Source organism: Protopterus annectens, chromosome 6.part0 (genome assembly GCF_019279795.1).
Source record: "Protopterus annectens isolate FY-2018-M chromosome 6.part0, PAN1.0, whole genome shotgun sequence".
NCBI classification, from domain to species: domain Eukaryota; kingdom Metazoa; phylum Chordata; order Ceratodontiformes; family Protopteridae; genus Protopterus; species Protopterus annectens.
In genome coordinates this window covers 594,180,859-594,207,879 of record NC_056737.1, presented here as the reverse complement: position 1 = coordinate 594,207,879, position 27,021 = coordinate 594,180,859, and the positions used below count along the sequence as shown (strand labels likewise).

The 27,021-nt window shown below is 39.0% G+C and overlaps 1 protein-coding gene across 1 annotated transcript in view; it reads right to left on the bottom strand.

Annotated features, from left to right (window-relative positions):
* TPP1 (tripeptidyl peptidase 1) overlaps nt 1–27,021 on the bottom strand; it is a 1,081,063-nt gene that overhangs the window by 710,136 nt on the left and 343,906 nt on the right. The gene's annotated exons all lie outside the window — the stretch shown is intronic.

Here is a 27,021-nt window from a genome sequence, read left to right as displayed (position 1 = left end):
CTGAACACTATTCTGTATGTACTACTCCCACAAATTCCATGTATTTCTAGGTAATTTGCTCATTCTGTTTTCTAATGACCCCACTTCCAGTTCTTTTATTTCCTTTACAAACTTGAATACTTTGGGTATGGTTTAAATTTTGAGTTCCATTTTCTAGTAATTGTTTTTTGCAGTCAACAGCATTAAACTTAGCAAAGCCTTACTATGATTGGGCAATTCATATCCTACATCCAAGCTCAGAAGAATAATTTCTTTACTTACAACCATTTGCTTCCACATCATTTCTGACAAAAAATACAGTAGGGATTTTTTTTAAATCTGCCAGCTCATTGCATTCTCAGAAATATGTTCCTGAGTAGCTCTCTTTTTCACATCACTCCTCCAGCATTTATCTTCCTAACGAAAACTTCTCTGAAGCCTGACTGCAGTATAAAAATAACTAAAGAGCACTTCCAATTAAAAACCCTAAACCTTCTGGATGTTGTTACATTCCTGAAAGGCATACAGTCTTCATCCCATTGTCCCTTTGTATAATGCCTTTCCAGTCTCTCTTTCCAATCTTTTATAACCTCCTCTGATTCTAATAGCTATCATATAGTACTTCATCTGCCCTACAAATTATCCTTTTTTTAACAGCAACTAGTGTTCTAAACTCAAGTAAAAACACTTGCAGAGTGTGTCTTTCATTTAACAGTCCCCTGACCTTACTTACTGCCTATACTCATCAATCTTCGGTAGGAAAGGTATGCTCTAACATGCAGTCTAAACTTCTGCTCACTCTCATCCCTTCCTGTTATCTTCCCCTCCTTAGCTATTTGCTCCCAAAACCTTGAACATTTTCTCCAGTAAATTCCAACCTCCTCCCTTCTTTCTATTCCCCTACCTGCAGTCATCCCTATTGGTAAAATCTTCCTTCTCCATTCATGTGTTGGCTTACTTCTTAGAATGCTTTCTGCTACTTTATGAATATAATACTCTGTATGGTTGTTGTTATTCTCTTTAAGCACCTGCATCCAAATCATACTCTCTTCTTGAACCACTCCCCTGTTTCATCACCATCCCTTTGCACTTTGACTTGTGTTATGTATATAAGTTTTAAGTGTGTAGCTCTAAAATATTGCTTCAAATCAGGTTATACCAAATAACCTTGTGCAATGGAGAGGATCAATTTATCTCCATTAACTATTGCCTTCTTCCTCTTCCAAATAAATTCCTTCAATTTCTTATTAGTTATGGTCCACACGTTCTCTAGTTGATAGAAATATGCATGACCTACCTTTTTTGCTATAGTTTCCTTCTTTTCTCTCCAATATACTAAAAACATTTTCACTGCTTGTATTTTATTATCAATATCCATACACAAAATCGTCCAGTTTCTCAATTTCTGTATTAGCTTTTTAGTCTCTTCCTACAAATGCTTAGCTGCCATAATGGAATCATTTTATAACCATCCACTTAAATAATTCATCTTATCATGTCTCCATAAATATTGGTACTGTTAATTCAGTTATTCTCTTAGCATTTATTTTATATCCTGAAAAGACTAGAAATTGTCTCAAAATATTCCAAACACCAGGATATCCTTTTCTGTATTTATCAAGTACAAAATCATAAACATTTGTGAATAAAGGTAACTTCTTGATTACTACACCAGTGACATCCTTGAATTTCAGAGTCCCTTATTTTTTTTTGCTAATGACTCTAAATATAAATCAAATAAAGGTGAAAAAGGACACCCCTGCCTTGTCCTCTGTTCAAACACAGCTGTTGGAGAGGAATCCTCTCACCCCAGAAGCCAACCAATTCGCAGTCATAAAACACCAACACAAAACAACAAAGCCAACCAACAACACAAGTTTGGATATCATCAAACTATAGACAAAAAAAGGGGGCTGGTGGGTGGTTGCTGCCACTAAGGCAGTGTAAAAGTTGAAGATCTACTATTACAGGTAAGTAGGACTTATGCAACTGCATTATGTTTATCATTCACACAGCCTCAGTCGCATACAAGTAGATTCCCAAAGCTTACTCTACCTGAGAGGAGGAAGGATAAGGGTCCAGGAGCCCTTGAAGAAAGGTCCACACACAGCCTGCTCTGGAACTTGATGAAGAATTTAGTTTGTAGTGTTTTGTATACGTATGACAAGAGAACCAAGTTGCTTCCCCTAGAATGCTTTCAGAATTCACTCTTTTCCAATATGTCATCGAAGAGGAGAAGGCTCTGGTGGAATGTGCCTTAACCTTGCCAGGAATAGATTTACCATTGTGGGAGTAACAATAAGTAATGGCAGAGGACAACTGACAAGCAACCATTTGCTTAGTGATAGGCTGATCCTTCTTAACCCTTGTCTTTGTGGAAAATCAGCTAATATTGACCCATCATGAGAGCTTACAACTAAGAGTCACGCCTTGCATATGTTAGAGTAATACCCAAAACAGTTTTCCAAGTGATGAATCTCAAATCAGCCTGATAGGCATGTCCAAAAGGAGACGAGTTCAATATTTCATAAAAGAAAGTTGAGATCCCAAGGAAGATTAATTTGCTTTCAAAGCAGTCTCAAGTGCAACACTCCTTTCATAAACTGACCATAAAAAGAGATGAAAGAGGCAGATCCACATGCAGACAAATTGAGATGGCTGTAAGGACCACCTTGACAGATGCATAGGATAAGACATCATTGAGAAGCTCACACAATTATTTCAAAAGCAGAAGGGTAGACACCATACCCAGCCCTCTGACATCCATTATGCACCACCTAGAAAACCTCAAGATTTTCTGGTTCTGCTTCACATCCTCGTGAAACAAATGCCTAAAAGGAATCAAGACAGAATCAGCCGGGCTGTCAGCAGCAATTGTTCCAAGTTAGGGAGCACCAGTCACCCATGATACTGTGTGAGGAGATCCAGAGTGTGAGAAAGCTTATGGTAATTGCCCTTCGCCAATTCCATTATAAGGGAGAAACAATTTTTCCTGGACCAAAAGGGGATCATTGATCTTTGTTAACTCTTTCTGAATCTTGTGAAGTACCTTGGGAATCAGTGGATATGATGGAAATGCATAAAGGAATATTCCTGTCCAATGGAATGAGAATGCTTCTGTTCTCCAAGCATGTATTGAGTTTGTCTTGAACATAATTTTTCCAATTCAATGTTTTGAAAGAAGGCAAAAAGATCTATTTAAAGTGTTCCCCACATCTAGACCAAATCCAAGCAGACCTCTGTTCCAGGAAAGAAACTTGAGATGACAAGTAGCAGCTGGCTCAAAGGGAGGTAGCACTAAATATTGTAAAATGAATGCAAGATGCCATGGCAGTAATAGATCCTTGAATGGAGATTTGATACATAGGATTCCCTTAAGAAGCACTTTGCATAAGCGATGTGAAATTAAGGATTGGTCATCACAGCCATTATGAAAATTAGAGATGACTGCTAAGGTAACTAACGGTTGAAGAAGTTCACTAGAAAATATAACATTTTTTCAACCGGGGTTGAAAAAGGTTCCTAATTATTCTTAGAAGACCAACAAGAAAATCTTTTCCATTTACTGGAATACAGTTTCCTGGTGGCCGATCTATGAGAAGCCAGAAGAATTTTTCAGACAGGGAAAGTAGTAGTACTAATGGAATTGGGGGAACCAAGCTGTGAGCTTGAGGCAGTGAAGTTCCTGGTGTGACAGCCCTTGGGGGTGTGACAGAAGATCCAGAACCAGGTCCAGCATCCAAGGTTGATGAACCGAGGCCATACGAAGGGAAACCAAACTTGCCTGGGCCAGAACGAGGCAATGAGGATTACTCTGGATTGCAACCTCTGGGTTTTCTTCAAAAAAGGAGAATGAGGGGAAAAGGGGAAAATGCATAAAGGAGACCCAGGGGCCAGTCTAGGAGGAGAGTGTCTTTTGGTGACTTTCCCAGTGGAGGGAGTAGGGGAAAGTATGCACTGCTCTTGCTGTTTAATGGGGAGGCAAATAGGTCACAGCAAGGCTCACCCCATAGGCAAAATATTTGTTTTACCACTTTGGGATTTAGAGACCACTCATACGGCAGTAGGATGTGTCTGCTCAACTTGTCTGCTATCACGTTGGAACTCCCTGGGATGTGCACTGCCACAAGAAAGCGGTTGGAAGATATCACCCATTGCCATACTCTGAGAGATCCTGGCAGAGGGGTTAGGATTTGGTTCCCCCTTGTTTGTTGATGTACCAGATTACCAACATGTTGTCCAATTGTATTGCAACCATTCCTGGAGGAAGGGCATTTTGAAAGCCTTGCAATACTAGGAGCACTGCTCTCATCTCCAGGACATTGATGTGCAAGTTGGCCTCTTGAAGAGACCAAGTGCCTTGGACTGTCCTTCCCAGATAATGCCCCCACCCCATCTGGGAGGCATCCGTGGTCACTATGGCCTTGGGCTGAGGGGGATCAAAAGGACCGATCTTTCTTGCAACTTTCTGTTGTTAAGATCAGATGACTTAACAAATGAGTAAGGATGGACCATTGTGAGGCTAGAAGCCATTGAAGTATTCTCATGTGAAAACTGTGCCATGGGAACTAGTGTGTTAGCTGCTGTCATGGAACCCAGGGTTTGAAGAACAAGAAGTGCGGGCACTTTTCATTTCGGTAAAATGGATTGGACTTGGCATCTTATCTTTTGTACAACAACGAAGTCCAAACGACAAACTCCAATAATGAAGTGGAAAAATTTTCAGTCACAAGCCTCGTCCCCCAACAGTCATTGGACAGGAAGATGAGGAACAAATACAAAACAAGGAGGAATTGACTATAGAAGCCGAGGTTTTCAACCTTTGGTTAGATAAGCCTTTTGAGGTCATTTACAATACTGGAAGGGACTTTAAAATCTTTAATTATTCGCACTTTGTGTTTTCTCAAACCTTGGTGGATGTTTTAGCCAAGGGTTTATCCTTCATACCTTCCAGACGAGCTAGTATTGATAAATCTATTTTAGACCTCAAACTATTTGTGAGAAAATTGAATCTGTCATTCCTCATGGGAGGATCCATTTAATCGAGGAATCTGTACCACATTCCAAGTACTTATAATCCACCCTTGGCTCCCTGTTTACGGGTGTTCAAGCAATTATGTGATATGGACATTCGGAATGTGCTCAATTCCAAACGCCCGGGCCAATTCAACATATCCAAGTCCGAGAGGGACTTATTGGATTCTTTAAGTTCCTCATCAGTTAGAATCATGCAACCGGACAAGGGGGGTGGATTGGTGGCCATGGACCAGGAAGAATATACAGACAGGTTGTTGGCTATACTCTCCACTGAGACCTACAGGGAAGTTTCTATGAACGAATTGAATGGAAGTATGAACCGAGTGCGGTCATACTTCGAGGACATGTTCATCAATGGGTTGTTGGATATGGACATATATAATTACATCTCTGTGTCCTCTCCTCACATCCATGTTTTGTTCGGAAATACTAAGATCCACAAGAGCATTGGTGACCCCCCTATGCACCAATTAGTGAGTGTCAGGGGTAGTATCACCTACGCGGCAGCCAAAGTGGTGGATACTATTCTTAAACAGTATGTAGTTCATTTACCACAAATTATAAAGGATTCTTGGTCCTTTTTGGAGAAGGTTGGATCAACTATATTCAATGGAAGTTCCTATTTTCTGACCATCGATGTAATTGATTTATATTCTTCAATTCCCCATGAAGTTGCACTCGAATGGATCCAGCTAAAAATGTCTTTCCATCTAGCACCCACCAAGGAGATTTCTATGGTCAGTGAATTGTTGGATATCATTTTGACTTGCAACTTCTTTACTTTTAACAATCGATGGTTCCATCAGTTGATCGGTGTCCCTGATGGGATCGCCTTGTGGAGCCAGTGGAGCCAACTTGGTCATGACACATTGGGAAAGAGTTTTTTGTCTTTCCCAGTGTAGTTGTACAGGAGAAAGTGTCTCTGTACACCAGATTCTTGGACGATATCTTCATTTTGTTCAACGGTGCATCTGAAGAGGCACAGGATTTAGTGGCTAATTTCAATAATTCAACCTCTTTCCTATATTTACATCTACAATAGACTCAGATAGAATATTTTACCTCGATGTGGACTTGTCCAAGGACATGTGTCATGGCCGGTTCAATGCTAAAATCCATCGTAAATCAACCTTCTCCAATTCGTACCTACATATCGACAGTGACCACCTGCCACACCAGAAGAGAGCTATAGTCAAGGGTCAGCTGATGAGGGCTGCCAGAATGGAAGATAATGATTTTTTGGACGAGTGTGGTTTTATTGCCAACCTATTTCTGTGCCGAGGATATCCGGAAACCTTAACTGATGAGTTATGTTTCGAAGTTAGGGTCAAGAGGTCCAATGGCTATTTTTTATCCATCCTAGGAAATCGTGTCCTTGAAGACAATCCTCAATCACCCTGTCCTAGTCTTGAGTCTGGGGAGAATAAATTTAGACCTAATTTCATTTTGACTTTCAACACAGATGCCAATGACATTATAGCTATAATCAAGAGGAATTGGCGGTTGTTGTCCTCCGAATTGCTTGGAGGACCAGGGTTCAATCAACCCCCACTGGTAACATTCAGGAGAGGACCCAACATTAAAGATATCTTGGAATCTAGGCGTCCTTTTGCTACATCCCGATCCAGAATGTATAAATGTAACATGTGCAGGTATTGTAGATTTGTCAAGGCGGGCACAGCCTTTTTTGTTAGAAACAGGAAGTTCCTCATTAGGGGAAGGTTTACCTGTTCTAGTGCCCAAGTTGTCTATCTTGCGCAATGTTCATCTTGTCCTGGTTTCTATATAGGCAAGACCGATAGGAGACTACAGGACAGAATATACGAGCATTTGTACGCTATCAAGAGAAACAAAATGGATAATGCCTTGGCCACACATGTTCAAGTCAATCCAGGCCATGAGTTTACATTCACAGTCATTGACCAACTGCTTGTTGATAGCGTAGGGGGACCTGAGTCGCTTAGACTGGAGTGTAGAGAACTCATGTGGCAATTGAGACTGGATGCTTGCCATCACCCTGGTCTCAATAGTTTGTTATCCATCAGCTGCTTTTTCAAACATAAAAGTTTAGTTAGGTGATGAGACTTTTTATAGTTGGCGTCTCCCTGGAGTTTACTGGCAAGGTTTTTTTGTCTCGGATCAGTGTTTTTATGTCTAGGACCAGTGTTGTTATTTATTTATTTTTAGTATTAATCATTCATTTTGTATTTAATGAAATTTACAACATACCATGTTCAGTATTTTCATTTTTATTATTTTTTATTGTCATTTTCATTGTCTAGGTTATTGATTCTTAGTAATACATGTTTGAATTATAGGTTTTTGTTGTAAGCGTATTTCAGGTGTAGTTTTATTAATTTATAATCTAATTAGTCTATTTACATCTCATATATTAATATATTAATACAGTAGCATATGGTTTATATTTTTTATATATTTGCGATTATGTGTCATAGTTGGATATGCAATTTTACAGTCATGTGTGTTGGTAGTGGTGATATTCTGACCTTTCATAGATAGTTGAAATATGTGTTTGATTTTGCGGTGCTTGGTTGTGGACGTGCCTGGGGTGATCGCCTGATGTATGGGTGCAGTGCTTGGGGCCATTGTGTTTTTGGTTGGTTGGTGTTGATTCAGCTATTGTTGGTGAGCCATAGCCCTTCGTTATTTATGAGGAGTAGGATTTCGCCATGTATTGATACAGAGGTGCATGGACCATACTTTTACACATTTGTGTTTATGCATTGTGGCTGGATGCACAGTTTTGGAGTTATGTGTATTGGTAGTGATATTTTGACCTTTCATGGATGGTTGAAATACTTGTTTTATTTTATTCTACTTTGGTGCAGGCACACTTGAGGTGATTGCCTGATGTATGGATGCGGTGCTTGGAGTCGCCGTGTTCTTTGTTGGTTGGTGCTGATTTAGCTGTTGTCAATGAGTTACTACCCTTCTCGTGTTCGTGAGGGGTAGGATTTTGCCACAATGTTGGATTTAGTGTCATTAGGAATTTTTTACATATATATTTTATATATTTTTTACTTTATGTTTACAAGTATATATATATATATATATATATATATATATATATATATATATAATTTATTTATAACCAAGTGAGTCTTTTAATCTAAGGCATATGCTCTAGTTTTTAGGGTCCTCTTGATTGGCGGGGAAGGTGACAGATGTGCCAGGTGTGGGAGTGGCACTCATTGGTGGCGAGAGTGGAGGCTCCGAGTTTTAAATCTAACATGTAATATATTGTAATACATTATATATATTATATATTCCATTTTTTATTTCATTTTACAGTTTATGATTTGCATTTACAATTAGACAATGTTATTTAAATGAATGGTATCTTTAATTTTTTTGAACAAGAAAGGGGCGTGTTTAACTGTTGTAGGTATTTATTGTTTTGCCGTAATGGCGCGAATGTTTTTAATTCATTCATCTGAAGAAGTTAGCTCATTGCGCTAACGAAAAGCTTCGGATTGTAGCTTAATGTAATAAAATTTTCCCACTTCATTATCGGAGTTTGTCGTTTGGACTTCATTGTTATACTGACTTTGGGAGTTAGCGGTGGTTCATATTAGTTTGGTTTTTTTTGTTTTTTGTTGTTTTGAAGGTTTTTGATCTTATCTTTTGTAGTCTATGAAGGGGTATACAGACTATGCAGACTTCTGTATCGAGTCATGCTCCGATGTACTCCAAGTCTTGTGTGGGGGACAGCTGAAATTTCTTGTAGTTCACTGTGATACCTAGGGACTTGAAGAGATGTATGATGAACTCTAAGTTTTGTGTCAGTAGAAATTATAAAACACTTAGCTGAGAGAAAGGCTGATGTGTCTTGCTGGCAGAGCACCAAATGAGATCTGAGGTAACGTACACAGGGGCATTGTGGGTAGAGTCTTGGCTCAAGAGTTTTTGGGTGGGCCGAGTTGTATAACGGCCGTGCCTATTGCAAGGATTGGAACCAAATCCCAACTGTCAAGAATAAACCAACTGTGAAGAATAAATGAAGACTGACGACATCAGATACTATGTTTCCATACATCAAATAGGGCTAAACTGCATAAAATATAAATAACAGAAACAGTTTAAATTCTGCTTGGCCTTGTTCTACAATCCGCCTAGTGAAGTAAACAGCATACAAAGTAAGAGTACCAAGTAAAATTCACTTGTCCAGGTGGTGACAAAAAATCACATATATGCCCTTAATTCAAATAAAAACCTTTTAAAACAGCATTAAGAAGCATTTACTTAGAAATTTCCTTGTCAAAAAGGAAAACACGTCCACAGAAAATGCAAATAAATTAATTCATGGTAAAATCATGATTTAATTATTAAAATGACTATAGCACTGTAAAACCAATAGTAAATATCATGCAAAAGCAAAGATAAAAATGCAAGACTTCCTGTCAGAATTTCAAAATGAAGCAGAAACAAGAGGCCTCTTGTGTTCAACTGAAACTACAGAATTTTCATTTTTCCAGTACAAATCATAAAACATTTTAGAAAAGGCCCATAACTGCTTAAATGCAGTATTAAGCATACAAACAACACAGTATCAAGTTAGAATGTAGAAAGGAATTAAAAGCAGTAATACATAGCAAGAATAAAATGTTAACACATAAAATATATATATATATATATATATATATATATATATATATATATATATATATATATATATATACACACACATACATATTATATACGTACACACACACACATGTATATATATATATATATATATATATATATATATATATATATTGTAACAAAACAAAAGGAAATCAAAAGTATAACAATAAGGAGGAATGGAATTTCCCAAAGGGATCTCATGAGTCTGGAAGCTGTAATCCACCAATAAAGACTGTGGAGCAGATTCAGTTTTATGAGTATTACAGCTGGCTGTAAAAGACTGAACAACAAACATTCTGTAACAGCGGTTAAACTCCCCCCCTCCCATCCACAGAAGGGATGGGCTTAGCTAATCTCCTATCACAAAGTGTCACAGATGGCGATTCTGGGCTCTGGAAAACTGCCAGAGTAGGTGTTTTGTGCAGGCACAGAATCCATATGTCACTGAGGTTGTGTGAATGATGAGCATATATTGTTAAACAAAACCTTCCAGATCTTTAGCACTTTTTGCACTCCAAACTTCCACTGGAATATCATCTGTTCCCAGGAGACTTCCCTGTTGTTAACATCAGCTTTTTTAAATGCATGCACATTATCCAAATACTTCATTATTTTCCCTCTAGCACTCTACAGTAACTTTTCTCAAATAACAAATTAACTGACCACACTCCCCCTTTTCTCATCTACTTATCCAATAAAACCAAAACTGGACCGGTCTCACCCCCATCAAACTACTTGGAGTCACCCTTAACAGCCTGAGATTTGACAAACATCTAGCATATGTCATCAAAAAGGCCCACATAAAACTAGGCTCACTCTACAGAGTAAAGCCATTCCTAACTCCACAAGACAATCCATTGCAAGGTCTCACTGTCTACCATCTATCTGCTATCCTCACAAATCTGAAAAAAAAGACAACTAAACTTGAGTCCTGTTACAACGAAATCCCCAGATTTGCCTCAATATCCCCTTACAGATCCCACCACAGTGCTGCTCTACACCAACTAAAATGGCTAGTGCTACCCAATCTACTATCTCTCTGTCAAATTACAACTGCCCATACTGTCATATACCAACCCGATAAATGCCCAGCTCTACAAAGCCTTGTACAACCCTACTCCCATAATAGAACTCTGAGATCATCTAACAAATTCCTAACAAAAGTCACTAAAATCAAACAATAGCTTTGCAGACTCTCTATACTCTAGTCAAATATCCAAAATGTGGAATACCATCCCTCAACAAATCATAAATACCACAAACCCATCCAAGTTTAAACATCTCCTCAAAGATCACCTAGCCAACAACTGGCTCTGCCCATGCATAGCATCTGGCTGATCATACCACACCCTCATTCCTTCACCTTACTCTTGCAACTTTTTTCTCTCTTACACTATTCATCTCTATTCCTACCCCCCATTCACCTAACCATGGTGCATTTCTACATATGCATAATATTTCTATGTATAACAATCAGTTGTTAACTCTACTATTATATTATGTGTGAGAAAATTTATTACTCGTGATTTTTTTTTAAATTTTCATTATTTTTTTCTGCATGGACCCGCATTATATTAGCCCACACCTACTCTGATGGTTTAAATATTACTATTCTGTTCTAGCTAGATCAATGTTATGCTGTTTCTCTTTTTTATTCTTCTTTGTAAAGTGTAAATTACTGTTTAATTGTACTTTGAGCTTTTCTCCCCAGGCCTCTGCTGAAAATGGACTTCTGGTCCAGTCGGACCTCCCTGGTAAACAAATATCAAATAAATAAATAATATGTTTTGATATTCTCAATAGTAGTCTCGTCCACATGTATTTGCCTAATTTATTTATTTTTAGGTATTCACAGTATGTGTCTCCTCCACATGTATTTGCCTTATTTATTTGCTATTCCCAATATCCATCCTCTCCACATGTTTTTGCCTTATTCATTTAGTTTTTTTGCTAGTCTCAGTATCTGTTCCCTGCACATGTACTTGGCTTAGTTATTTATTTTGCTATGCTCAGTATCTGTGCCTTCCACATATATTTGCTTTATATATATATATATATATATATATATATATATATATATATATATATATATATATATATATATATATATATATATATATATATATATATGTATGTGTATATATATATATATATATATATATATATATATATATATATATATATATATATATATATATATATATATATATATATATGTATATATATATATATATATATGTATATATATATATATATATATATATATATGTATATATATATATATATATATATATATGTATATGTATATATATATATATATATATATATATATATATATATATATATATATACATATATATATATATATATATATATATATATATATATTTAGTTTGCTATTCTCGGTATTCTTCCCTCCACATGTATTTGCCTTATTTATTTATTTACTATTCTCAGTAGCTATACCCTCCACATGTACTTATCAATGTCTTCTTTGTTGCTTGGGATACAAAAAGTGCACATCACAGACCAGCTTTCTGCCACTCATGTTACATTTGATATATTTGCGTAACTATTCACAAGAAATTATTTGTGCAAGGCGGGGCTTCCTGCACTCCCCAATATGGGGATTCTGTCACCTATATCCTCAGTCTCTAAATAAATGAATCCTGCAGTAACACCAACAAGAAGAAAAGGGAAATATATTTCCTTTTCTCTGAAATGGTGCAACCTCAACGGTAGTATTTTTAATGGCTAGGATATTTTGTCCCCCCTTCAAAAATGCTTAAACTATGCTAATTTTTTTCATGTTGAGGTAGTCAGGTGAGGCAGTGGAACAGTGTGATCTGTAAGCAAACCGTCGGAAAGCTGGGAGTCCATATAAGAAAATATACTTCTTGTAACTTTGCAACTGCTTTAATCCTCACACATCTTCAACCAACATAAAAAAAAAAAAAACAAGACAAAACAATCCACAGCAACAAATTATAATAATGTTCCTCATTTTCTTCCCTCTTCAGTCTCCCTCATCATCCTGGCTAGCACCTTTAATTACAAATAAGAATGGTGACAGATGGCAGCCCTGCCTTTTTTTGTTTCCCCAAACATTTTTTTCTAGAGAGTCCCACGTTAACATACATTCTTATTGTAAGGTTCTGATAATATCTTCCTCACTCCCAAGGATTATATTAGCCATATCTCTTCAAAATATATTTTGTTTAGCATCTTATGCATAAATTCCCAACTCACTAAATCAAAGGTGTTTTTGACATTTATTAGAATTTCCCCCACCTCCTCAGCTAACGCTATCTGTTACTATCATATAACTAAGTACTATTCACCAATTATTTCCAGAGGTATGACCCTTAGCAATCACTTCTAACCTTGCTGTATTAGTTTCTCATTCACACCATCCTTGCTCTACTAGTCCCCTTACCACACCTCCAAATCTTTGCTCTAAAAGTATTTCAAAAATGCTGGATACCCATTAATCAAGGGTGTGAGTCTATAATTACCAGAATTCATTCTCGCCTTACCTCTTCTTGTTAGCAGAATAACTGTCGCTTTCCCTTATGACTTTGGTAAGTTCTTTTCCCACTTAGCATCATCTGAAAAGATTTTTCAAGGCATCAGATATTGCTTCCTTAACTAATTTGCAAAAATCAAGAGGTAATACATATTCCTTGCATTCTTTTTCACTCTCAAATAACCTATCACTTCCTTAAAAATCTTTTGTGATCTCCCAGTCTTTCATTACTTTTTTCCCTGTCCTTCAGATAACCCCTCCTGTCACCACTGTCTCCCCCCCTCTTTTCTTTGAACCTTCCAGCTAGCAAACTGGCTGCCATTTCTCACAGGCACACCGTGCATCCTTTTCTGGTATAAATCTGCTTATGATTTCCCTACATTATCTGACTGCTGATCTTGTCTCCTGCCATCTTTAACCATTCCTCATCCTTAGTCCTTTATCTTCCCTAATCTGCTTTGTGAAAATGTTAAATGTTTCTCCACTTCTCCATTGCTTCAATATTACCCTTCTGTTTCTCACTGAAACAGTGACCCCTGCTACTTTACTCTCCCATGTCACACCCCTTAAACCCATCCCAAGTCTCTCCCATTACACCCTTCTCCTCTCATTCATTTGAGTCAGGACATCTAACCATCTACTTTACCATGTTTTCATCAATTATCTCCACATCCAAACATGAAACCTCCAGCCTCCTTCTTCCTAATGCTATGTGCATGTAGTCATTCAAACATTTCCCTCTCTGTTGCCTAACAACTCATTGTCTACCAAAACTAAATCCAAATGACTTGTCTGACATTTATCACTAGAAAATGAAACTGATACCAAACCAAGTAATAAAGAAATAAAGTCCAAACCACCACACTGGTAATAAAATCGATTCTTTTTACTTCCAACCAACAGATGAGTGCTTTTGTCTAATAGATAGACTTCATCAGATGAAAGCACTGATATGATACACTTATATATAAAATCACAAACAATTAAGAATCCATTAATTATAATTTAAAGGCATACAGGTTCAAAAACCTAATATCCAATTTTAAAAAAGACTTCCCAACTTTCAAGACTTTAATAAACACATATATATTCTATATGCAAACATTAATAATATAATTGTTCAACTGATAAAATACAAGTAATAAAAATGTGCAACAATTTTAAAAAAATATATAAAAATGTTATAGTCTTTTGGTTTATTATATATATTTATTATTTATATTAGGTTTTTGAACCTGTATGCCTTTAAATTATAATTAATGGATTCTTAATTGTTTGTGACTTTATATATAAGTGTATCATGATATCAGTGCTTTCATCTGATGAAGTCTATCTATTAGACGAAAGTCTCATCTGTTGGTTGGAAGTAAAAAGAATCGATTTTATTACCAGTGTGGTGGTTTGGACTTTATTTCTTTATTACTTGACATTTATCACTAGTTAAAGTCAAATATCCACAGACATATCTAGCTGTCCAAATACCAGAGCCCACAATACTCTAGCCACCTCCTCTATTCATCTATTCACTCTAACACTACTTACTGAAATCCTGTCTACCAAACAACCTATTCAGTCAAGGTTCTAGCATGACACTGACATTTTACCAGCTGCCTTCTTCTGCTGTTAATTTATCTAAAGTCTAAAAGTATTTTTTCTCAGTATTACTAGTTCATCCTTTTTCAGACAATACATCGATCCCACAACCCATTCTTCCGCATCAATTCTATCATTACCAAACACCCATTAAATGTGCTCTACTTTCCAGCACCCTTCTAATTTCTCCATTACTCCCCTCCTACACAGTACTGCCAGTCATTTCTTTCCATTGCTTTTAACACAATCACTTCTCCACTACCACAGAACCCCCCCGCTGGAAGTTTTACAATCTCTTTAGTTTCTGAGTCATTATCATATCAGCCCTCTCCCTCCTCACTCTGCTCAAAACCTTGTCCAACTTGAGTGAACTGCCCTATTCCAAACCACCAATATGCTTATCCTCTTCTCTCCTATTAAAACTTTCTCCCCAAACCCTTTCCAGTTTGCTGCACCTACCTGGAGTTAGACCAATGGCCCCTGTGTGGACTGCATATCTTTGTTCTCCATCTCCAACTAGGAGCAAATTGTGTGGTGCTGCTCCTTAGTTTGCTGGCGTAACGTGCAGCATGGATCATTCATCCTCCGAATCCACTTTGGTGCTGCTCCCTAGTTTGCTGGCCTAACATGTGCAGCATTGATCATTCATCCTCCTAATCCACTTTGGTGCTGCTCCATAGTTTGCTGGCCTAACATGTGCACCATGGATCATTCATCCTCCTAATCCATTTTGGTGCTGCTCCCTAGTTTGCTGGCCTAACATGTGCAGCATGGATCATTCATCCTTCTAATCCACTTTGGTGCTGCTCCCTAGTTTGCCGGCCTAACATGTACAGCATGGATCATTCATCCTCCTAATCCACATTGGTGCTGCTCCCTAGTTTGCTGGCCTAAAATGTGCAGCATGGATCATTCATCCTCCTAATCCACTTTGGTGCTGCTCCCTAGTTTGCTGGCCTAACATGTGCGGCATGGATCATTCATCCTTCTAATCCACTCTGGTGCTGCTCCCTAGTTTGCCGGCTTAACATGTGCACCATGGATCATTCATCCTCCTAATCCACTTTGGTGCTGCTCCCTAGTTTGCTGGCCTAACTTGTGCACCATGGATCATTCATCCTCCTAATCCACTTTGGTGCTGCTCTCTAGTTTGCTGGCCTAACATGTGCAGCATGGATCATTCAATTTTCTAATCCACTTTGGTGCTGCTCCCTAGTTTGCTGGCCTAACTTGTGCACCATGGATCATTCATCCTCCTAATCCACTTTGGTGCTGCTCCCTAGTTTGCTGGCCTAACTTGTGCACCATGGATCATTCATCCTCCTAATCCACTTTGCCACTAGCGTCTTCATCTCCTCTCTTTTCCTTTTCCATTTCTTTACTTACTCCTCTGGTCCCCAAACACCCTACTGCCTCTCACCCCCCGTTCTTCCACTTCCTCTCCTACAGACTAACCTGCACTCTTCTACCCCAGCACCTCACCCTACACATGTTTATACTTATCCTTACACTTTCCAAGACTCCCTCATATCACCTCACTACAGAGAGCTGTACCCTCCTTATTCCACATTCACATCTAGCAGCCTGATAAATGTCTCTTTATTTCTCCTCCACCCACTCAAACTCTATCTTAGTAACGCACCTTGTATGTCTATAAACTCTGCTCATACACATCTAACTGGCCAGAAACAGCAATAAACTTTAACAAATTTAGACTATGAAGAAGTCTTGTATAAGAAGGCTGGAAGCAATAACTTTTTACATCAATAAAAAGTCTATAGTTTTTACAGCAACTGTTTGTTTTTTTTTTATTTTCCATTGCCTGAAAGTTGAATAGTTAGTGTGTTTGTAGTTTGTATCACCCTTTGAATGTAATGGCATTTCTGTCTGATCATTCAGTGTGAATGTGTGTGCTGGAGGAGGCAACAATTCTTAGATAGTACTCCCCCTAAAGGTATCCTAAACAAACACTTCAGGAATTAAATACCATGTGAGGTCCAAATAAACACTGCACCTTAGCTCATCAGCTAGAAAATATCTTTAAAAAAAAAAAAAAAACAGAGTACCAGATCCTTTGTATATGACATGTTTCAAGAATATACCAGAAACAGTGTCGTATATTTTTCACTTCACATTGTTTTTTCAGAAACCCAGGTTAAAATGCTACATTTAAAATCACAAAACAAAATGATAAATAAACAGTTCATTAAACTACTGCTAGCTAACTGGAACAATATAAAACACAAGTAATATGACACCTTTGTGTTGGACCAAACAGTGCATCTTACCCAGTTACTGAACTACATGCACACTTTATCAGGAGCTAGTACAGCAATAACCCACGCCTGGGTGTGGGTAATGCTGGATTTACCCACGGTTGGCGGGGTTAAAGCCAACCATGGGTAAATCCAGCATTACCCACACCCAGAAGTGGGTTATTGCTATTATACAATGACATTATTTAAGAAAATAAATAATTACTTTTCTTAAATAATGGCATTGTATAATGCCTGTTTACTGCCCTTCCGCAGCTGTCTGGTATTCTGCGGCAGTTCTGATTTACTGCGCGCCTGCGCAGTACATCAGAGCTGTGGGCAAAAGCAATGGAGAACGCAAGATCTCCGTTGCTTTTTTTTACTATTTCGCTATGTTAAATGGGTTTAACATAGCGAGACAGCTTTAAAATAAGCAACGGATATCTCCGTTGCTTATTTTAAAGCTGTCTCGCTATGTTAAACCCATTTAATATAGCGAGACAGCTTTAAAAAAAAGCAACGGAGATCGCAAGATCTCCGTTGCTTTTTACACACGGTGTCGCTATGTTAAAGGAGTTTAACATAGCGAGACAGCTTTAAAAAAAGCAACGGAGATCTCCGTTCTTTTTTTAAACCTGTGTCGCTATGTTAAACTCTTTTAACATAGCGAGACAGTGTTCTATACTAACGGAAAAAGTCCGGTTGACCGGACCTTTTTCCGTTAGTATATTGAGGGATTTGCAACGGGCACGCTGGTTGGTCTGGCCAATCAGCGTGCACGTTTTAGGGGAGGCATTGTATAATAAGTTATTAAACCTGAATACACTGTTCATTTCTACTTGTGCAACAAAAGAAGGTACAGAACATATTACTTCCTTCTTAATTATAAAAATACCAGTGGGAGAAAAAAAATATATTGGAATACAGATCAGTACACTACACAGCTCAGATGCTTAGACATATGAGACACGTGCTTAAGAGTGACAGTGTGCTGCTGTTAACCTTTTCAAATTTTTTTTTTTAATAAATTCTTCATCCAATGCTGGACTGCACAAAAATTATACTTATGGAAAGAAATTCAGTGTGTTATTCACCTTTACTTTTCCTTGCCTCATTTCAACACACTTTACCTGGCCAAGGCAGCACTGTTAATGTGTGTATAGGAAATAACTCAATTAAGCTGGAGATCTGGGGGCCCTGCCAGGCCTTCTGAGGCCATATTGTCAGAGATGCTCTAAGGTGCATTTTAGAGCATTTTACTCATCTTCTGCTCCAATGGTGGCCTGAACAAAACTCATTCTAGGAAGACATCATTTGTGTCAAGGCTTAATGTTCAAAGCTGACAAAATAGTAGCTCCCAATAAACTAAGACAAATGTTTGAGAGGATACATAATCCTACCTCCCTACCCACCCCACACAAATAAAAAGACAGTCATTTGCGCATTCCTCTGGTGTTAGATTAGAATGAACATAGAGGTTCAAATATCCACAGTCATGTATTTTAAGTAACTGCTATCATACATATAAATGGCATACCGTTATATCACTCCCTCATATGCCCTAAAGGCAGGATCTGTACATGTACCTAATATGTAATTGTGAGGAAAGTGAAAAATAATAATCACTGTAACATATTCCAATGCGTTGCCTCTAAATACTGCACCTACACGAGTTATAGTAATCTTCTTTGCACACCTCTGAAATGTGTGAGAAAATTAAAAGAAAGGACTCTGATTATGTTTCCGTGGTAAGAAATGAAAGCACTAAGTCTGTTGAAGCTGTGTACTGTATGTTTTTAGCGTGCATTTAAAACAATTAAAGTGTTCAATATTACAAGAGGTGGCCTTTATTGACCATGGAAAACAACTGAAGCATTTGGAATTACTAGTCTTATATATCTTCAGGTGTTCCATTTGGATTATCAAAATTAAAAGAAACAATAACTACACTGTCCCAAATTTCTACACAAGCTGTAATGAACTTCTGTGCATACCTCTGAAGTCTGATTACAAGGAAAATTAAAGAAGTGATGACCTTATCACCCCCATCTTCCCACACAATCTACAGCAACCTTCTGTACATCAGGAGTAATGTATACCTGTCACTGTCCCTGATTTTGCTTCATAGTTTTGCCTTGTACCTCATAACAATTTTGATTTGCTGGTAAATCATTCAGGATTACAGACAGCCAACAGTGCTGGTTTTAGAATGGCTGTGACTGAGAGTGGAGGCCAGTACCAAGTCCATGTCAAAATCCATTTATACAGTCTGGTGTTTGAAAGCCACCAGATCCTTAGAAGCTCTAAAGGTCTGAATGTTCTGTGGTGTACTTTATGCCTCACTTTTGAAAGATAATCATTTAACTGCCTTTTTTACTGCTACCCAGAAGAGTTACTTATATTGCCATCATTACTGTGTATGTGTACAGATAAAAATCAGTGATATTTTTTTAGACAAGTGGCATGTTCACCTTTATGGAAAATGGATAAATGTCAGTTCAGTTACTGCATGTCTATGAGGTGCTGAAAGATACCAGAATGCATGGATAGACACACATACAGACAGGGAGAACATGCAGACTCCACACAGAAAAAGTTGCAACCAAGAACACAACTAGAACAAAGCACTGTAAAATGGCAATGCTACTCACCATGCCAATGGGGCAATGAGCAGTTGCTTTCACATGTATTCTCTTCCTCCCAAACCACCAAAGATAGCCACCTACCATATGTAAGATCTATGTTTGTGATGGAAAGTAAAAGAAATTATGGCCAACTTCTTACTCAAACACACTGCAATCACAATCTGCTCAAGTATAATGGCAGCGCCAATATTATTTGTGACAGAAAGTGAAAAAATTATAGCCAGATTGTTACTCAAACTCCAGCACTCCCCAACACACACACACACACACACACACACACACACACACACACACACACACACACACACACACACACACACAAGGTTAAGCCATACTAGTTTCAGACTATTTTCTGCAAACTGCAATACATGGTCAGTGACTGTTGCTTAGCAGTCATCAGGAGTAATGTATATCTGTCACCGTCCCTGATTTTGCCTCAAAGTTTTGCCCTGTACCTCATAACAATGTTGATTTTCTGGTAAATCATTCAGGATTACAAACAGTCAATAATGCCTGACATTTAGAGTTTCATACTTCATATTGTCCAAAAACTGCAAGTCGATGCAAACTGTGTTAATTCTATTAACTTTTTAGATGAATTAAAGTAACATAAATGTTCTTGGTTTTGAGCCTTTACACTACCATTATTTTTGGCTTTGCCCAGAATTCTTGAGCAAAGAAGTTGAGAGTTATATAATCTGGTGTCCTGCCAGTATCTGTAAAACTTTCTAAAAGAAAAAAAAATATTCATGAATATCAGGAGCATCTTCTCTTCTTAAGACCCAGGTAAGCACTGAGATCTGCCATTCTGGGCTGTCAATCTCTAGTACTTACCTTGCTCATGTTCATTGACTGATTATTGGCTTTATCCTAACAGGGTCATAGCACAACATTTTTTAGGATAAAGCACTTAATCTGAGAATGAATAGTCTTTGTTTTCCCTCTATTTTTCCCAAACAACTGCAACCTTTGTGGGTTCCTCACACATTTAAAGATGACTGGGGGGGCCACTGCAGCCCTGGGAATTGCCGGTGCCTAAAGCCGGCTATAATGTTAGTTTCAGATGAGAGAATACCCACCAATATGATTCAATTGTGTCAGTGATAAAACATTTAATACAATTATGAAACCTGTGACTTGATAAAACACTGGTGCTACAACCAGAGATACCTTTGAATTTTAAGGGAGAAGTGGTTCCAATCCTAAGGATTCATCACCCTAAGAGTAATTACCCACCTGGTTTATTATGCACACAAGATTGCTGTAGTAGCTTTTCTTGGTTCGACAAACAAGTAAGAAAAAATATCAAAATAAAATAACTTGCTGTGGTTGGGAGCCCCCAGTGACTGCAGGGTTTGCTGGTGCCTAAAACAGGCTATAGGGTCACAGGGGTGTGTGGTCATATATATGACTTCACAGTTGGTGTGGACTACAATGTAAACTTTCTGAACATTTACCTTACTATAATATTTGTGCAACTTTCTCTGTATATCACTGGAGTTCAATCTGTACCTAGGTCACGGCTGAAAAGGTTCAGTAGGCCAGCTTACAGTATAATATTTTTTGAGGAATTGAATTAACCTAGTGGGGGTCTGTGAACTGCTAAGTCCCAGAAACCATTGGATTCTAGATGCCCCATGATGAATTTTTGAACTTTATCCCAATGTTTTGGTCCATGTATGTGGAGAACTTCTCATCAATGGACATCCGATGAATCCTATAGGTTAACGGTCATATTTTAGATTTATGTACCATTACTTTGTTTTATAATATGAATTATATAATATATAGGAATGCAGATGGCTGGGGTTCCCTGATGTAAAAATGCCTTGCTGCAGATGTAACAGCAAATGGCAGAGGACAGCAATTCCATTTGAACTTCTATTTTTACCACCAGGTGTGTGGCCTGAACAAAGGTCTTGTATCAGTCTTGTCCCTGCTATGCAGGTTATGCTGCAAGCCCTGTAACTGTAAAGCAATTATAATGGCTCAGATTTCATAGAAAACCTTGCCCACACCCCATGCAAAGGGAGAGGAGTTTAAGCCTGTTGGTCACTCTCTCAGCCTTTGTCTTCAGAGTACAGGGAACAGATCAATCATTTCAAATGCATTTCACTATAATAAGCTGGTCGCAAAGATTGGCTTATTACAGTCATTTCTATGCCCCCACACCCATTTCTCTTTCATTAAAGTGCAAAAAAATAAAAATAAAAAAACATTCTTTTTACTAGCACACCAACAAGGTGGCAAGGTGGCCAGACAGATGCATGACACACACCCCTCCCTCCTTTCTCAGCCACATTTCTGTGCCCTGCTCCCAACACTCCAACTTATTTTAATTAAAAAAGTCTTCTTTTTAAACTGTAGCACACAACTGCTATAGTTTATACTCTGTCTGCATAGAGTGCTACAGCTCTCATGTTTTAGTTTAAAAAAATATTTTTTTTTTCAAACTGTAGTAAACTGCTTGTTACAGTTTATACCCTGCCTGCTTGCATGAAACACTATGGTGCTCATGTTTTAATTTTAAAAAAAGGTCTTCTTTTTAAACTGTAACAAAATGATGCTACAAATATAGGAAACAGTTGCTACAGTTTATACCCTGCCTGCACGAAGCACTACAGCACTCAGGTTTTAGCTATATATAAAAAAAAACCCAAATTTAGCAAGCAATTGCTACAGTTTAGACAACACAAGGAGCACTACAGCACTGAAGTTTGACCACAAATAGCTCTTGAGGAACTGAATTAACCTAGGGGTCTGTGGACTGCTAAGTCCTTGAAACCACAGGATTCTAGATGCTGTGTAGTGAATTATGGAACTTTAGCACAACTTTTTGGTCCAAGAGAAATAGGGATTGGCTGATTGCACCCCCAACACTTTGCACCCAGGGTAGTTGCCCTTTTTGCTCCACCCTTGCTACGCTACTGATTAATACTATTATACAATAATGCAATTGTACAACAGAACTTTAGTGCTCTTCCACCCCTCTGACTTGAAAAATGATGTACTGTGCATGACCTCCTTCTCCACCTCACAGGACGTGAACTTGAAAACTGTTCAGACCAACTGTGGAATCAATTGCTGTCCCTCGACTACTAGAGTGTACGTTAACCTCCTGCTCCTTGGTTCTCAGTCTTTAATTACAGTTTTTTTTGTTTCCGTAAGCATATGGTGTGCACACAGGCTGTTTAAAGGCAGTCTCCCTCCCCTTCTTTTTCCCCATTCACTACCTCTTTTCCTGCCAGCAGTTTTTGCTTATTCTGCTCACTTTTAGTCTTTCATAATTTAACCATCAGATGGCAGTACACCCCCATTCTTAAATGCATTAATTTATAGGTTCATAGGTTGGTACTAGGCTATTGGCCCTAGGGCCTATACAAGCCTAGCCATAACAATTCCCTGGCTATTTCTTCCCAGAATATTTACTTCCCTAGCAGGGCAACTGACATGATCCTCTAGGGTGAACTATCTCCCATCCAATTGTCAAGGTTCCTTTTGAAGAGGGACAAAGAGGCGCTCAGCTTGACATGTATGGGCAGTCCATTCCAGAGTATGGGGAGTTTCTGGGTCAGGAACATATCCCTCCAGCATGTTTTGTTCATTGTGATAACCAGGTTTAGATCCCTGGAGGGTGTGGCTCTGAGGGATTGGGATTTCTTTAAGTATATCATGTCCAACAGCACTGGGTTTGACATGACCTTGTATGTTAAGCAGAGATCACCTCTAAGTAGGCGATATGCGACAGAGTATAGCTGGAGTTTTTTTTAGACAGTCAGCATAGGGCATCTGCTTTAGGCCTGTGATTCTTTTAGTGAGGTATTTCTGTGGCCTTTTCAGTTATTGCAGATGTCTTGTGAGGTACATATCAAATGGGGCGTTGTACTCTATAATGGGTCCAATGAGGGATGAGTACAGTCGGACAATGACCTCCTTTTTTCTAGATGAAAATCCCTTAGTGATGAGGTGTGCCACATACAAGGATTTCCTGACTGTTGTGGCTATGTGGTTATCGAAGGTGAGACCACTGTCCACCTGTCACTAAGTCCCTTATCACACTTTCAGTGTTTAGTGCACTGCCACTTATGTGGTAATTCATGGGTAAATGTTTTTTCCCAAAGGGGATAACTATGCATTTCTTGGCACTGAGCTTAAGCCCATGGCTCTGGCACCAAGCATCTGTTTCTGCAAGGCCCTTTTGTAGTATATCCACATCATTTGGGGATTCAATAATGGCTCCCAGTTTGCAGTCATCTGCGAACTTTGTTAGCCAGAGTCCCTTAGTACTGGTCTGTACTTCAGAGAAGTAGATACTAAACAACAGCGGTCCCAAGACTGAACCCTGAGGTATTCCACTTGTCACTTGTCTGGAGCTGGATTTTGAGTCAGCTACTTTTACAGTGTGGGTTCTGTCAGTAAGCTGGTTGGCAACCCATTGAGTGACGTAAGGATTAATGCCCAGCTTAGTAAGTTTATCTATGATTCTAGAGTGGGGGATGGTGTCGAAGGCCTTGGCGAGGTCCAGATAGGCTGTATGGACCACCTTACCCTAGTCCACGGCTCTGGAGACCGATTCGAAGAAGTCAATCAGGTTGAGGAGACAAGATCAGCCCTTTATGAAACCAAACTGGGTGGGGTCCAGTGTTTGAAGGTTGCCAATTTTTTTGTTTATAAGTTCCATGATAATGCATTCCATGGCTTTGTAGATCAGGCTCATCAGACTAATGGGACAATAGTTACCGGGATCCAAGGTGGATCCCCCCTTGTGGAGTGGGATAACTGTAGCTGTGCGCCACTCATTGGGCATGAAGCCTGAAATAAGGCTATGATTAAACATGACACTTAGGTGAGGTGCCAGTTCATTTTGTAGTTCATGTAGTACACAGCCTGGGATGGTCCCATGGATGCTGTATTCCTAGCTTTGGAGAGATCGTTTTTTACCTGTGTGGCTGTGATTATCGGAATTTGGCAATCTTTTGGTATTGAGATGGGCCCTTTTGGGGGTGAGAGGGGGGTGAAGTTAACACTGAATCAATCTGACAGGATAATGGCAATATCCTTGGGATCAGTATATTTAATGCCATTGTGCTGTAGCTCAGAGCAGATCTGAGCATTGCCATTTAGATTCTTGACATAACTATAGAATGCCTTGTGGTTGTTCTTGGAATCTTTGGCAATTTTATTTTTGTAACTAGCTTTGGAGGATTTTATGAGGGATCTCAGCTTCTTACTGAGGCTGGTAAGGGAGTTTTTTGCATCCTCTTTTCTGCAACAGTTTCTTCCTTCTGTTGTATAGTTTGTTTATGGCAGGGAACCACCAGATTGAGTTCCTTATTTTGGAGGAGACCGTCTTGGTTCTGTTTGGAATGGCATGATGCATGCACAAGTGGATGTGCTCGTACAGTGCCTTAGTGTAGGATTCAGAAGTCGAACTTTCAGTTCCCGTCTGCATGGGTGTCATGAAGTTTGTCACTTCTGACTTGAGTAGCATGAAGTTGGCTTCAGAGAAGTTTTTTATGGAGGTTTCTCTACTGGGGGGGTGGGGGTGGGATGTGGACGTCAGGGGTTATTAACTTATGGTCAGACCTGACCAACGAGGGTGTGACCACTGGTGTGGAGCATCGATCTTCCATGTTGGTAATGATCAGGTCTAGGATATTTGAGCCCCTGGTGGGACTATGGATTAGTTGATTCAGGGTGTTGGAATTTATGAATTCCAAGAAGAGTTGGGCAAAGGTGTTGCTACCCGAGTAGTTTTCCCAATTAATGGCAGGGTAGTTGAAATCACCCAGTATTAGGGTGCTTGGTTGTATCTTAATATTTTCTAGTATGTCTAGAAAGGTGTAGTGAGAATCTTGGGGCATGGTGGGGGATCTGTAGCAAACTAAAATTTGGATTGCAGTCTTACCTAGTGTTAGTTGCACCTGTAGAATTTCAGCTGCATTGTGTTGGGCAACTAGCCTGGAGGTGTGAATATCCTTGGTGAATATGGACACTCCTCCACCTTTAGTGCTTCGGTCCTGGTTTGGTGGCCGAAAAGTGTAGTAAGAGTTGTAGCCTGGTATTGCAGGGGTGCTCTCTGGAGCCTTGAACCAGGTCTCAGTTACTGCACAGATATCGATGTTCTCCATTTTTAGGAGTGCCTCCAGAGAGTGCATATTGAGGTTTAGACTTCTAGTATTGAGCAGCATTACCTTCAGATTTTGCATGCTTATATCTGTTACGGTGGTGGTTTTGTCCTTTGAGCCTTGCCTAAAAAAGGCACTATGGGGGTGGCAAGAGCCTTAGCCAGTAACCTAAATCCCAGGGGCGAAAGGTGCAGATCATCTCTGGCAAAGCATTGTGGTTTGTCGATCATGTCATCCCAGGCAGACAGATACTGGATCCCCTTTGAATGACACTAGAAACTTAGCCAATTGTTGAAGTCGATCATTTTGTCCTTATACTGTGGTATCATTCTGGGTGAAGGCAAGATGCTGCTCAGGGCTAGAGTCATACCTGCCTGGGTCACATGATCCAAGAGCTCTTCCATGTCTCTTTTCATGTAGTCCAGGGAGACACATCTCAAGTAATTCACTCCAACATGGACAATGAGAGAGTCGTATTTGTACTTGTTGTGGAGTGACTTGAGTGCATGCATTATGTGACGGATCCTGGCACCCAACAGGCAACTGACAGTAATTTTCTCCTTGTTCAGCCTGGTGAGTGGGACATCAGTGTGCCTGACTATAGAATCACCTATGACTAAAGTGTTGAGTACGTTGTCTTGCCTTAGGGATTGTTGTTTGGTGGCACACTGGTGTTTTGAGCTATGTGTCACTTTGGTTGTGACTGGTGTTTGTCTGCGTTTCAGCTTCGGAGGTCCTTGTTGCTTGGGCAGGTTAATGTTAAAGGCCTCCACATAAGTGGGTTTAGTGTTACTATGTGTGGATGTTGGTGGTGTGAGTTTTGAAGGGCTATGTGTCGCCTGAGGTGTAGTACAGAAGTTAACCTTCTCCTCTTGACTGTCTAGAACAATCTTGGTTGGAGAGAGCTTTGCTTAAAGTTAGGCTATGTAAGTACATCTCTCGCAGATTGTAGTGTTGGATGGTAAGAGGAGAGGGTTGTCTGTGTACATGAGGCAATTGCTGCATTGCCCCAGTATGCCTAGATTCACCTGGTGGACAGGAAGAATCACCAGAAGCTGACCCTTGGACATGCCTGGTTCGGTGTTTCTTTTGTAAAGTACAAGAGCTGTTTTCCCTTACCTTGGCAAGGTACTTTGCAATTATAGGCTGTTTAGTGCCTACAATAAATTTCTCCTTATTAACAAGGAGAATTGGGTGTTTGTATCAGTTTA